Below are 15,055 nucleotides of genomic sequence, written 5' to 3'. Positions count from 1 at the left end.
AACTAGGATCAAAAGATTCGTCTCACGATTCTGTGCAATTAATTTTTATTTTCGTCTACATTTAGTGCTTCATGCATGTAACGAAAGATTCGATGTGACAGAGAATTTTGAAAACTTTTTGGTTTTAAAAGGCCTAACTAGGCTAAAAAAATCGTCTCGCAAAATACAGATAAATTGTATAATTAATTATTTTTTTATTTATATTTAATGTTTTATGCATGTTGTGCAAGATTCGATGTGGAGAAAAATCGAAAAAAAATTGCAAAAACTTAAACAAGGCCTGACCATGGTAAAACGTACTATACCTGTATTAGGCCTTATTTAGTTCGCAAAAATTTTGGTTTTTGGCTACTGCACTTTCGTTTTTATTTGACAAACATTGTTCAATCACGGAGTAACTAGGCTCAAAAGATTCATCTTACAAATTACAGGTACACTGTGCAATTAGTTTTTATTTTTGTCTATATTTAATACTTCATGCATACGACCAAAGATTCGATGTGACTGAGAATCTTGAAAAATTTTGCGAATTGTTTACTTCTACCTAAAAACCTAAATTTTTTTAAGATTCCCTGTCACATCGAATCTTTAGACGCATGCATGAAGTATTAAATATAGACGAAAATAAAAAATAATTGTACAGTTTGGTCGCAATTAACGAGACGAATCTTTTGAGCCTAGTTAGTCTATGGTTGGACAATAATTACTACAAACAAACGAAAGTGCTACATTGTCGCGAAATTTTTTAACAAGGCCTTTGGATAAGAGAACATATAAGATAATTGAAATTTTTTCTTGAAATCGACGCTACGGATGGAGTACTAGCGAATCCTGATACAAACTTTAATGACCATAGGGATCGCAATCGTCGCGCGCTTTACATATATCCAGGCCGCTCTTCCCTGCGCTCGCGCCGCCGCCGCGCTCACACCTCGAGTCTCTCCGACTCCCTGAGGTCGTCTGGACTCTGGAGCGGTGGTAGTGGCATCTGTTTCTTGCCTCTCCATCTGAGAACATGGAGACGGCGGCGTCGACCGGCGACGGGCCGGCGGTCGGCATCGACCTGGGGACGACCTACTCCTGCGTGGCCGTGTGGCGGCACGACCACGGCGAGGTCATCGCCAACGACCAGGGCAACCTCCTCACGCCATCCTGCGTCGCGTTCGCCGACGTTGGGAGGCTCGTCGGCGACGCGGCCGTGAACCAGGCCGCTCTGAACCCCGACAACACCATCCACGGTGAGAAACTCTGAACTTCATTGCGTTTGTTTCTATACGTCGCTGCACGCCGCCGAGGTGTTCGTGACTGGTACTATTAGGAACTAGGAAGAAGTGCGAGTACAGAAGTGGCGTGATTGCTCTTTGTTGCCCACGATGGCTGCCCAAGAACGATGGAGATGATCTGAGTCAGATCATGTGACGAGGGCGTTCGTCCAGTTCTCTGTTACTACCGTTGCTGTTCATACTTACAAATTTCTGTATTTTCCATTTTCCCCCCAAATTAAATGAACCACGCGGATCTTAGTGGAGCACTTTTCTGTCTTCTTCTACGTGACTGTTTAGCTTCCCTAAGCACCGGTACTGAATATTACTGGCCAACCGAACGCTTCAATTTTATAGAGGAAAAACAAAGAGTCGTTCAATTGTTGCATGCAAATAGCCAAATGGCACGAACTGATTATCTAATTCTTGATGCAAAGTTCTATACACTTGATTGATGGTTATTCTCTTATATACAGATGTGAAGCGACTGATTGGCCGCCGATTTAGCGACGAGACCGTACAGGGAGATGTCAAGTTGTGGCCTTTTAAAGTCGTCCCTGGTCGTGAGGACCGGCCGATGATTGTGGTTCATTACAAAGGCGAGGAGAAACAGTTTGCTGCTGAGGAGATCTCTGCCATGGTGCTGGCAAAGATGAAGGAGACTGCAGAGGTCTACCTCGAGACGACGGTCAGGCACGCCGTCATCACTGTCCCAGTTTACTTCAACAACTCTCAACGCCAGGCCACCATTGACGCCGGCACCATTGCCGGCCTTAACGTCATGCGCATCATCAACGAGCCCACAGCTGCCGCTATTGCATATGGTCTTGACAAGATGCCAACCAGAGATGGGAGGAGGACGGTGCTCATCTTTGATCTCGGTGGCGGTACCTTGGACGTTTCCCTCCTTGACATTGATCCGGGCCTCGACATAGACATGGGTATGTTCGAGGTGAAGGCCATTGCTGGTGACACTCACCTTGGTGGGGAAGACTTCGACAATGAAATGGTGAAACACTTCCTGCGCGAGTTCATAAGGAAACACAAGAAGATGGACGTCCGAAGCAACCCAAAGGCGATGCAGCGGCTGAAGACGGCCTGTGACAGGGCCAAGAGGCTGCTGTCTTCCACGAGCCAGACCAGCATCGACATTGACTCCTTCCACGACGGCATTGACTTCTACGCAACCATTACGCGCGGCCGTTTCGAGGAGCTCAACAGAGACCTCTTCAACAAGTGCATAGAGGCCGTGGAGAAGTGCCTCCGCGACGCCGCGACGGACACGAGCAGCATCGACGACGTCGTCCTCGTTGGTGGCTCCACCCGCATCCCCAAGGTGCAGAGCATGCTCCAGGACTTCTTCGACGGGAAGGGGCTCTGCCGGAGCATCAACCCCGACGAGGCCGTTGCGCACGGAGCCGCCATGATGGCTGCTATCCTCAACGGCGAGGCTGGCCGTAACAAGATCAGAGATTTGATGCTGGTCGATGTCACGCCGCTGTCGCTCGGGGTGGAGACGAAAGGAGGCGCCATGACAGTTCTGATCCCGAGAAACACCACTATCCCTGCCAGAAAGGAGCGGCTCTTCTCCACCTGCATCGAGAACCAGGACAGCGTGCTCATCAGGGTGTACGAGGGTGAGCAGGTGACTACCAGGGACAACTACCTGCTCGGCAGGTTCGAGCTCTCCGGCATCGCTCCGGCGCCCAGGGCCGCACCCCGGATCATTGTGACCTTTGACATCGACGAGAACGGTGTCCTGAACGTGTCGGCGGAGGACACGACGACAGGGCAGAAGAACGAGATCACCATCTCCAGCGACCAGGGGCAGCTAAGCCAGGAGGAGATCGAGCGCATGGTTCAGGACGGCGAGAAGTACAAGGCAGAGGAGGAGGAGCTGAAGGAAGTTGGGGCCCAAGAACAGGCTTGAGAGCTAGGCGCACAGTTCGGTTCTGGAAGCAAATGATCCTGTCGTCGCTACCAGGGTGATTGCGATGGAATGACAGCAGCATGGACCAGGATCTGATTATCCAATAGCTAGTGCATTTTGTATCAGTTCGGCTTAGTCGTAGTACCTGGGGGTTTATGTTATGCAGTCAGTGGATGCACGCTTGGATTTGCGTATGCATGGCCTAGTCTATATTGCAATGAATTGTTTCTTTGATCACGGTTTCTGCTGGGATTATTATCCTTTACCTCTTGATTGCCTTTGCCTCTCATCTACCAATTTAGTTCCCAAGTTGGGGTTAGTTTGACAGATTTGTAAACGCATAGCCGCATAGGCATAGCTGTCTTTGCCGTTGTTGATATAATACTACACCATCGAAAAGAAAATGCGAGAAATGCTAATTGTTAAGTACTCCTCGGTCCAAATTATAAGTCATTCCAAGAATTTTGGAGAGTCAAAGCATTTTTAAGTTTGATTAAAAATATAGAGAGAAATATAAAGATTTATATTATAAAATAGGTTCACTATAAAAATATAACTAACAAAGAATCTAATGATATTTGGTTGGTACCAAAAATGTTATTATTTTGTTCTATAAATTTGGTCAAATTTGAAAAACTTTGACTCTCCAAGATTCTTGGAATGACTTATAATTTGGGACGGAGGGAGTACATAGCTGAGTTCAAGATAACCGGTGGACTATATGCTGTCCAGAAACAAGCTAAAATCATCCCCTCCTATTTTTGTCGGAAGCTAAAATGAAGATAAAATCCTCCCGTCCTATTTTTTTTTTATCGAGATCTAAAATGAAGGACATCAAAGTGCAAAAGTTCATGTGGTCTCTGGACTGTGTTTGCTGTTAGCTAATGCAAAAAGTGAAGGTTTAGCTTTATTTTGGGTCCAAGCTAGAATGCATGGTTTCTGTAAAACATTATAACTACGTCATAATTCAAAGAGAGATCCTTCGGTCGAGGGTGAGCCCAAAGGAGAACTACGTCATAATTTCTAGGATGTCCTACGTTTGGTATGAAAGAGTGGTTTGGATCTTAGATTTGTGCCTGCGATTTCGGGACTGTGAATTTGTTGATTTATGCTTTTCTGAGAGATATGAAGACTTTAGCAGAGACGAACATTGCGTCAAGGAGGAAAGAGGATAATACAAATGAGGTTATCGAAGGAGCGCCTTCAGGACTGTGAATTTGTTGATTTATGCTTTTCTGAGCCAAAATTCACTTGGAAAAATAAGCATGAAGGAAATGACAATGTTAATGTACATTTGCATTGGAAGGAGCAGTGGCGAATGGACAGTTCATTCAGTTTTTTTATGATGGTCATGTCGAAAATGTCGTTACATCAACCTCAAATCATTATGCCATCGTGATATCAATTAATAGAGAATCTGAGAATAGCTATTTTAAAATGTTTCAAATGCGATTGTTGAGGGCACTCACAATACAGACTCTATCGTAGAGTCTAAATTTATTTATTACCTCGAACAATGTGGACTTAGAGTCTAAATAAGACTTGGAGTCTTATTTTTTCTACCTCTTTCTTTATAAATATGCTGCCACATCAGCAAAATACCATAAATAGTATGTAATTAATTGTCTTGGACTCTGTGATAGAGTCTTGCATTGTGAGTGCCCTGACAGCTAGAATGACGGCTTTGAGGGGGCAAGAAACTCTCATTCTGTACGGTCTAATCTAGACAAAATGGCACTTTCTTATTTTATATCTATATCTATATCTTGTAATCCTTTGTTTTGTTTTTTCTTGTTATGTTTCTCAGTTACTCTGGTACTTTGCTTACCACCAATAATGGTGACTTGCCATCTTGGTGGTTAGCTTCTTGTAAGGGCTTAACTTTTTCTTAGAAAAACGCATGCATTCCCTTGATCTAGAAAAAAAATCTATATCTATATCTATATCTATATCTATATCTATATCTATATCTATATCTATATCTATATCTATATCTATATCTATATCTATATCTATATCTATATCTATATCTATATCTATATCTATATCTATATCTATATCTACATCTATATCTACATCTATATCTATATCTATATCTATATCTATATCAAAGAGATAAAATTTTTAGACATTTTTTTCATCCATCTCTTCTAACTAACTCTATGAATGTTGAATCTGCTTCTATTCATGTCTTCCTACCGCTTCTTGTTTTATAATGACATACAAAATTTCTTGAGATAACCGTAAAAGATAATAGTTCTAGTCTAAATAAAGCTTTTAATCAGCTTATTTTAAAATAGGCAAGACTTCCAAGTAACCTGAATAGAAACTCTATTCCAATTTAAATAGAAAATAATTGTTTCATAATCTAAATAGATAAGAGTTCTAATCTAAATAAAGCTCTCGATCAGATCCTATTTTAAAATAGGTAAACTTCTGAGTAGTCTGAATCGATTAAAAATTATTCTTCGCAACCATTTTATTATTAGATTAATTATAAAATATATTTTCATAATAAACTTAATTAGAGATTAAACGATATATAATATCTTATATAAGCTTAATCAAACTTAAAAATCTTTTTACCTCTCGTATAATAATGTCTACTGAACTCTCATAGGTCAACTTTAACAACTTTAACCAAACACTCTCTAACTCCTGTCACATAAATATTTAGACACATGCACAAAGTACTAAATATAGAGTATTTATAAAACTAAAAACATAAATAGCTAGAGAGTAATTTACAAGATGAAGATTTTAATAATAATTAGTTTATAATTAAATACTAATTATTAAATAAGATGAAAATATTATTATACTGGTTAAACTTTAACACCTCAACTAAACACCCTTTTGTCCCTCTCCTCTTTCACCACGGCGTGGGCGCGTGGCCCGTCGGGGCCTTTTTCTGCGGAATACGCACACCACAGTAGAGTTCTGTAGACCAGCATGGCAGTACACACCACACGCACACGCATAGTTCTGAGCTTGCAGCAGCACAGCGCCTGGTGAGCGGTGAGCCTCCTCACCTGTCCAGTCCAGTCCAGACTGGTAGAGTGGTACTGCTAGGCCGTGTTTAGTTTCTGATGTAAAAAATTTTGCAACACTATATTACTTTCGTTTGTTTATGATAATTATTATTCAATTATAGATTAACTAGATTTAAAAGATTTGTTTCTTAAATTTCAACTAAATTATGTAATTAATTTTTATTTTCATCTATATTTAATACTCCATGTATATGTCTAAAAATTGGATATAACGGAAAATTTTGAAATTTTTTGGATTTTTAGGTGTAAGTAAACACTAGTCAGCAATTCATCGCTACGGCTAGCCAGTTTTTGGACTATTGCAATTCATTAGTTACCAAAATATTTTATAAAATTTCTCAGATTTATGTCACATCAAATCTTGCGGTACATATATAGAACACTAAATTAAATAAAATAAATAACTAATTACACACTTTACCTATAATTTGCGAGATGAATTTTTTAAGGCCAGTTAGTCTATAAACGGACAACATTTTTGTCAAATACAAACGAAAATATTACTTTTTCTATTTGTAAATTTTTTAGAACTAAAAATTTTCAAGATTTCTCATCAAAAATCTTTAGACACATGTATAAAGCATTAAATATAAGTGAAAACAAAAACTAATTATATAATTTACTCGTAATTTACAAAATGAATCTTTTGAATCTAGTTAATTCATAATTGAACAATAATTTTTAAATAAAAAAATAATAATACAATAGTTAAAATTAAAAAATTTAGCGAAGTAAACAAGGCCTCATTTTAGATTGTTCCCACTTCGGAGCAACAAGATTTCTAGACTCTTTGCTTAGGCCCAGTTTAGATTAGAGATGAAAATTTTTTGGATGTCACATCGGATATGTCGGAAGGATGTCGGGAGGGGTTTTTAGAAACTAATAAAAAAACAAATTACATAGCTTGTCAGAAAACTGTAAGACAAATCTATTAAGTATAATTAATCTATCATTAGCACATATGAGTTACTGTAGCACTTAAGGCTAATCATAGAGTAACTAGGCTTAAAAGATTCGTCTCGCGATTTCATACCAAACTGTGTAATTAGTTTATTTTTTTATGTACATTTAATGTTTCATGCATGTGTCTAAAAATTCGATAGGATGGATGAAAAAAATTTTGGTGGAAAACTAAACAGGGCCTTAAGCTTTTGGATTGTTCCCACTTCCGAGCAACAAGATTTCTACCCTATTCGCTTAAGCTTAGGTCTTGTTTAGTTCAATCCAAAACCAAAAACTTTTTAAGATTTTCGGTCGTATCGAATCTTATGGCACATGTATAGAGCATTATATATAGATGAAAACAAAAACTAATTACACAATTTGTCTGTAAATTGTAAGATAAATCTTTTGAGCCTAGTTAGTCCGTAATTAGATAATAACTGCCAAATAAAAACGGAAATGCTATAGTATCTCAAAACAAAAAAAATGGGAACTGAACAAAGCCTGGTCTTGTTTAGTTCAAAAAAAATTTCAAAATTTTCAGATTTCTCGTCACATGGAATCTTACGGTATATGTATGGAGTATTAAATATAAATAAAAAATAACTAATTTTATAGTTTATCTGTAATTTGTGAGATGAATCTTCTAAACATAGTTAATTCATAATTAGATAATATTTGTTAAATACAAACGAAAATACTATAATATCTATTTTGTAAAAAAATAAAACTAAACAAGTCCTTAATTGAACTCAACAACTCCCCTGCACTTTTGGGGTGGGGGTGGGGACTTCCCAGTTCCCCCACACACACACACTGCCCTGCCGCAGACATATGAGCACGCCGCACCGCACACTGCACTCTCTTGGCACACCTCCCTGACTCCCTCTACCCTCTTGAGTCTTGAGTCTTGACACACCTCTCTGCTCGGCGTTGCGAAACAGCGGAAGTAGTACTCTTCTCGCATTCTCGCACACGCCACACGATTCCCTGAGAAGGAAGATGGCGGCCGCTTCGAAGAGCGATGGTCCGGCGGTCGGCATCGACCTCGGTACGACTTACTCGTGCGTGGCCGTGTGGCGGCACGACCGCGGCGAGGTCATAGCCAACGACCAGGGCAACCGCCTCACGCCATCCTGCGTCGCCTTCAGCAGCACCGAGAAGCTCGTCGGCGAGGCGGCCGTGAACCAGGCCGCCCTGAACCCCATGAACACCATCTTCGGTGAGTACTACTCGCCGGTGTTTCTCCGTTCTGTAGCCTCCATCTCAGTAGTTGTTCGTCGCCTCTTTTGTTGGTAGTCGTTGGGGTTTTAGACGTACATGATGCCCAAAGATGGGTTTTTTTTTTCCGTCTCAGTAGTTGTTCGTCGCCTCGTTTGTGGAATGCCGCCCAGATCAATTTTCAGTCAGTAGTAAGAAACACAAAACTCGCGCCGGCGGTTCACAGTCCGCCGCAGCATCAGGCATTATAGATCGATCGAAACCCCTGGTGCAAACGGTGCTTGCCCAGTAACTCCGGTCTCCGGGGACTGAGTGATGAATGGATTGCTACAGCCTTCTTCTGTAGCTGGCTTCGTGTTTTGTTCAGCTGATATTTCTAATTTATATGCCATTTATTTTTCTTGCCCACGGATGTGTAAAGGAGTACTCCTACTTTTCTTTGGACTTCTGTAAGACTGTTTAGTATCGCCCAGGCATCTCCCCTTTCCGTGTGAACTGGTTTTTCAATTCATCTCGTTGAATCTAGAACGCAAATATATCCAAGAACCAAAGTTAAATTAAGTGGGGGAAGAATCGATTGCAGAACGAGGATTCTGATATTGTGATAAATCATAGCAATGCTGGCAACTGCCCAGTGACAACCACAATACTATCCCGTTGCTACACGGACCATTATATTTCTTATTAATCTGTTTAATGACTGAAAATTCACAGTATCTGAACCTGGGCATATGCAAGTTAAGGCAGTGTCAAACCATATTCTTTTTTCTAACAAAAATGGCTTTTTTTTTTTGCGAGCATAACAAAAATGACATTTGACAGATGCAAAATAAAATTATCGAAGTTAAGCTATACATGGTTCATCTGATTGACTACATGACTAATTTTCTACAGAGGTGAAGCGACTAATTGGCCGCCGATTCAGTGCCGAGTCTGTACAAGAAGATGTCAAATTGTGGCCTTTCAAAGTCGTCGCAGGGAGTGATGACCGGCCGATGATCTTGGTCCAGTATGAAGGCAAGGAGAGGCAGTTCATGCCTGAGGAGATCTCCTCCATGGTGCTGGTCAAGATGAGAGAGACAGCCGAGGTATATCTGGGTAAAAAGATCAAGAACGCTGTCATCACAGTCCCTGTCTACTTCAACAACTCCCAGCGGCAGGCTACCATTGACGCTGGTGCCATTGCCGGCCTAAATGTCATGCGCATTATCAATGAGCCAACTGCGGCTGCCCTTGCATATGGTCTTGAGAAGATGTCAGTCAGCAACAAACAAAGGACGGTGCTCGTCTTTGATCTTGGTGGTGGTACCTTTGATGTTTCCCTCCTCAACATTGATCCAGGAACCAACATGGATAAGGGTCTCTTCGAGGTGGTGGCCATTGCCGGTGACACTCACCTTGGTGGGGCTGATTTCGACAACGAGATGGTGAAATATTCTCTTCGTGAGTTCACACGGAAACATGGGAAGATGGACATCCATAGCAACCAGAAGGCACTCCGGCGGTTGAGGAATGAGGACTGCCTGCGAGAGAGCAAAGAGGATGTTGTCTTCCACTGCACAGACCACCATTGAGGTCGACTCGCTCCATGAAGGCATCGACTTCTGCACCACCATCACCCGGTCTCGATTTGAGGAGCTCAACAAGGATCTTTTCAGCAAGTGCATGAAGGGTCTGGATAAGTGCTTATGCGATGCCAAGATGGACAAGAGCAGCATCCACGACGTTGTCCTCGTGGGCGGCTCCACCCGTATCCCCAAGGTGCAGAGCATGCTTCGGGATTTCTTCTGTGGGAAGGAGCTTTGCCGCAGCATCAACCCTGATGAAGCTGTTGCGTACGGTGCTGCCATCCAGGCCTCTATTCTCAGTGGTCGAACTGACGATGGGAGATTAGTAGATATGCTTCTGCGTGAAGTTACGCCACTCTCGCTTGGGATTGAAACTGAAGATAATTTTACAATGAGCGTGGTCATCCCGAGGAACACTGCCATCCCGACCAAGAAGGTGCGGCGCTTCACCACCTTCTACGACAACCAGACTGCTGTGAGCTTTCCAGTGTACGAGGGCGAGAGCGCAAACACCAGGGACAACAACCTGCTCGGCAAGTTCAAGCTCACCGATGTACCCCCGGCACCGCAGGGTGTACCTGATTTCAATGTCACCTTCGATATCGATGCAAACGGCGTCCTGAAGGTGTCCGCGGAGGACAGGGACACTGGGCGGAAGAACAGCATCACCATTGTTAACCATGGTGGCCGGCTGCGCAAGGAGGAAATCACGCACTTGGTGTTGAAGGCTGAGAGTGAGAGGTAAAGTGGGAGGGGTTCATATCAAAGCTCTGGTAAGTAGCTCGTTGCTTTTGTTGCAATGGATGCTAAATGACGTGACTTTTGGCTTGGTTTGTGTATGGCCATAAGCTTGGTAATGTCGTTGTTTCTGGAACCATGGTGATATTGTAGTAATGTTCTATTTTCTCGAGTGTCTTGCTTCTGTCAAGCACTCAAGCTGGTTTTAAGCTGGGAACAGGCCATAGCCTAGCTTGTGCTGTCGTCGTTTCTGGAACTTTGGTGATATTAATGCAGTAATCTTCTATTTCTGTTGGATGTGTCTTGCAACCATGAACTTTTGCTGAATCCGAACTCCTTCCTTGGAGAATCCAAACTACTATTAACAAGCTGATGAGTAGCAGCGCGAACCTGTAGACCGTAGTAGATTGCCAACAACATAGCATCAAATGTGCTCTTTTATATCATGAGAAGACAAGCATGTAGATCTGGTGGTACCGCACCACACAAATTTTTGTCTAGGCTAATGTCCTTAGTTTCCAAAAATTTTCTTTTCGTTCCATCACATCAAATATTTAAACACATGGAATATTAAATATAGATAAAAATAACTAATTAGTTTACATGTAATTTGTGAGACAAATCTTTTGAGTCTGATTAGTCCAAATTGGACACTAATTGAAATGCTATAGTAGCCAAATCTATTTTTTTTACAAACTAAACAAGGCCTAACAAATAGATTAATTACTGCTCCATTTGGGCTAAGCTACTCAAAGGAATTGTCTTTACCACGAAAGGCTTGGCAGCGCACCAAACTTGTTTACATGTGCATGTCAAAATTCTTGTAGCAGCCTCCAGCATCCGTTAAACTGAACGGCTGCACCACACACAGGGTCGCAGGCCGGCACACATTGCTTCGATCTATACCTGTATATACATGAGATTGGCAAGGCCAAATTTTCCATGGTAGAAGCACAATTTTCAGGCCACAGGAGCGATACGCAGCGGCAGACCAAGATTGTCACTTGTCGACGACGGTGCTGCCGTGTGGATGTGTGGTGGAAGCATCCGGAAAACTTCCCGAGCGGTCGGACGGGTGTACAGACGTTGCATTGAGTGGGGGAAGGCCCATGACGCGGCCCACAACGAGCGCGCAGCCCACAGCGGACACACTGCGCAGGAGCGATGCTGGGACACATATGAGCACGCCGCACACTGCACTCCCTCTTGGCACACCTGTGTCTCAACGGAAGTAGTACTACCACTCTTCTCGCACACGCTTCTCTGCGAAGGAAGATGGCGGCCGCTTCGGAGAGCGACGGTCCGGCGGTCGGCATCGACCTCGGTACGACTTACTCCTGCGTGGCCGTGTGGCGGCATGACCGCGGCGAGGTCATCGCCAATGACCAGGGCAGTCGTCTCACGCCGTCCTGCGTCGCCTTCAACAGCACCGAGAGGCTCGTCGGCGAGGCGGCCGTGAACCAGGCCGCCCTAAACCCCACCAACACCATCTTCGGTGAGTGCTTGCGTACTACTCGCCGGTGTTTCTCCCTTGTGTAGCCTTCACTTCAGTAGCTGTTAGTGTTCATCGGCTCATCGCCCCCCTTTTGTTGGTAGTCGGCGAGGGTACACGTGAAGCGCAAAGGTGGGTTTTTTCCGTTATCTTTTAATGGCCAGATCGATATTCGTTCGAATCGCAAAACTCGATGGCCGGCGGCCCAGTGCTCACCGTAGCGTCAGACACTATATAGAATTCTAGATCCATCGAATCCCCGCTGTAATCGATGCTTGCCCAGTGACTCTGGTCTCCGGGGGCTGGGCGATGAATGGATTGCTACAACCTTCTTCTCTACCTGGCTTGTTCTGCTTCATCTGATTTTTCTAATTTATGCCGTTTATTTTTCTAACCCACGGATTTTAAAAGGCACTTTTTCCGTCTTGGTTAAGATTGTTTAGTATCCCCAGGAACCCCTAAACCCTGGTAAACCCCCTTTCCGCGTCACTGATTGTTCAATTCATCTCGTTAAATCTAAAAACCAGGGTTGGAGTTGATCGCATTGCAAGGATGCTGATTAAGTGATAATTCATGGCAATGCTGCAACTGTCCAATGAAAGCCACGATATTCTAGTGAAAATCCCATCACTGCACATACTGTTTTTCTATTAATTTGCTTATTGATGGTTAAAAATTCGTGAATTCTGAATCTGGGCATATCCAAGTTTAGCCTAGGCAGTAACAGATCATATATTTTTTCGTAGCAGAAATGTCAATAGATGCTAATCAGATTACTGAAGCTAAGCTATACATGGTTCACTCTGATTGATACATGACTAATTTTCTACAGAGGTGAAACAACTGATTGGCCGCCGTTTCAGTGATGAGCATGTACAAGAAGATATCAAGCTGTGGCCTTTCAAAGTTGCCGCTGATCTTGAGGACCGCCCAATGATTGTGGTGCAGTTCAAAGGTGAGGAGAAGCAGTTCTTTCCTGAGGAGATCTCCTCCATGGTGCTGGCCAAAATGAAGGAGACAGCTGAAGTCTACCTTGGTACCAGGATAAAAAATGCAGTCATCACTGTTCCTGTCTACTTCAACAACTCTCAGCGCCAGGCCACAATAGATGCAGGCACCATTGCTGGCCTGAATGTCATGCGCATCATCAACGAGCCCACTGCTGCCGCCATTGCCTATGGTCTTGAGAAGATGCCTGTCAGCAACACCGGGAGAACAGTGCTCGTCTTTGATCTTGGTGGTGGTACCTTCGATGTCTCCCTCCTTAACATTGATCCAGGTGTCTCCATGGGTAAGGGTGTCTTTGAGGTGAAGGCCATCGCCGGTAACACTCACCTTGGTGGAGCGGATTTTGATAATGAGATGGTGGAGTATGCTCTTCGGGAGTTCATACGGAAACACAACAAGACAGAAATCAAAAGAAACCAGAAGGCACTCCGGCGACTGAGGACTGCCTGCGAGAGAGCGAAGAGAATGCTGTCTTCTGCGACACAGACCACCATTGAGGTGGACTCCCTCCATGATGGCATTGACTTCTGCACCACCATCACCCGCTCCCGATTTGAGGAACTGAACAAACACCTCTTCAGTAAATGCATGGAGGCATTGGAAAAGTGCCTCCATGATGCCAAGGTGGACAACAGCAGCATCCATGATGTTGTCCTCGTGGGTGGCTCCACCCGCATCCCCAAGGTGCAGAACATGCTCCAGGAATTCTTTGATGGGAAAGAGCTTCGCCGGAGCATCAACCCTGATGAAGCTGTTGTTTACGGTGCTGCCATCCATGCCTTTATTCTCAGTGGCAAAACCGATCATGGGAGGTTGCTGGATATGCTTCTTCAGGACGTCACACCTCTCTCGCTAGGGTTATGTGTCAGGGATACTGTTAAGGGGAAGATGCAAGATGACATAATGAGGACAATGATCCCACGGAATACAGCCATTCCTTTCAAGAAGAGGGTAGAGGGCTTTACCACCAGTTATGACAATCAAGAGTCTGTGGACATCATGGTGTACGAGGGTGAGAGTGCGAGCACCAAGGACAACAACCTACTCGGGCAGTTCAAGCTATCTGGGATCCTCCCCAGGCCCAGGGGCATTCCTTGTCTTGATGTCACGTTCGACATTGACTTGAACGGCGTCCTGAATGTGTTGGCAGAGGACAAGACCAGTGGGCAGAAAAACAGCATTACCATCACTAACCACAGTGGCCGGCTGCACAAGGAGGAAATCGAGCACATGGTGCAGGAGGCGGAGAGGTACAGGAGAATGGGTACCAACTGAGCGTGGAAACTGATTCTGCAACCCTTACCATGGCTGATCACAGTTAGATGATCTTTTGCATACCAGTTCTCCCTAGAATTAAGTCGCACTGATTGGGTGCTTAAATATGACAATGCAACTTTAGGCTTTGGCATATATAGCCTAGCTAGTGCTTTCGTCTTTTGCGGAAGTGGAGTCTTGCTTTAATAGATGTTGCTAGACTATTAGAGTAATCCTCACTGTATCTGTTGAATGCCTTTCATCAGGCAAACGAATTCTGACTTCTGAGTTGGCATAGTTTCAGTGTGTCATGTGTATGTCTGATACTAGATCTGTACGCAGTGTTTGTCTGATTTGTGTGACCTTTAGTGATTTGTTAGAACATTAAAAGCACGCTCACTACTTGGCCTAAAACCCGTCGATCAAGCCAGAACTGCAAGTGACTACAACAATTCATAATAGCTGTTAAACTGGCTTAAGGGGCATAAACAAATTCTTTATTTACCTGAGCACTGTTTAAGTGAAACAAACAGATTACTGCTCCATTTCAGACAAACATATTGCCACAAGTAGTTCATAATACTAGC

General features: G+C 43.4%; 2 pseudogenes; both read left to right on the top strand.

The window, feature by feature from the left end:
- On the top strand, positions 897–3,429 carry LOC8084929 (annotated as a pseudogene).
- Positions 8,250–14,852, top strand: LOC8081498 (annotated as a pseudogene).

This window comes from Sorghum bicolor, chromosome 1, assembly GCF_000003195.3.
Source record: "Sorghum bicolor cultivar BTx623 chromosome 1, Sorghum_bicolor_NCBIv3, whole genome shotgun sequence".
Classification (NCBI taxonomy): Eukaryota; Viridiplantae; Streptophyta; class Magnoliopsida; order Poales; family Poaceae; genus Sorghum; species Sorghum bicolor.
Note: the sequence above shows the minus strand (reverse complement) of the source record. Positions and strands in the feature narration are given on the sequence as shown.